The sequence below is a fragment of the Penaeus monodon genome, chromosome 19 (assembly GCF_015228065.2).
Source record: "Penaeus monodon isolate SGIC_2016 chromosome 19, NSTDA_Pmon_1, whole genome shotgun sequence".
NCBI classification, from domain to species: Eukaryota; Metazoa; Arthropoda; class Malacostraca; order Decapoda; family Penaeidae; genus Penaeus; species Penaeus monodon.
The window spans coordinates 1,952,368-1,952,569 of record NC_051404.1 but is presented as its reverse complement, the minus strand read 5'-3'; the positions used below and the strand labels follow the sequence as shown (position 1 = coordinate 1,952,569).

The window sequence follows — 202 nt, the reverse complement described above, 5'->3', positions numbered from 1 at the left end:
GCTCCCCCAGGGTGTTTGGAGCAAGTTTTTTTAAATTTTTTGATTTCGCTAGTCGGGGGAAAATTAAAAATTTAAAAGGGGGTTTTTTAGGGAAATAAAAAAAAAAAACCCCCCCGGACCCCGGCCCGGGGAAAAAAAAAAGAATGTGAAGGAATGAAGGCCCCAAAAAAAATTTTTTTTGGGGGGGTGGGAAAAAAAAAGG

General features: G+C 40.1%; 1 pseudogene; it reads right to left on the bottom strand.

The window, feature by feature from the left end:
- The window catches only part of LOC119584959, a 20,800-nt pseudogene that overhangs the window by 1,145 nt on the left and 19,453 nt on the right, over positions 1–202 (bottom strand).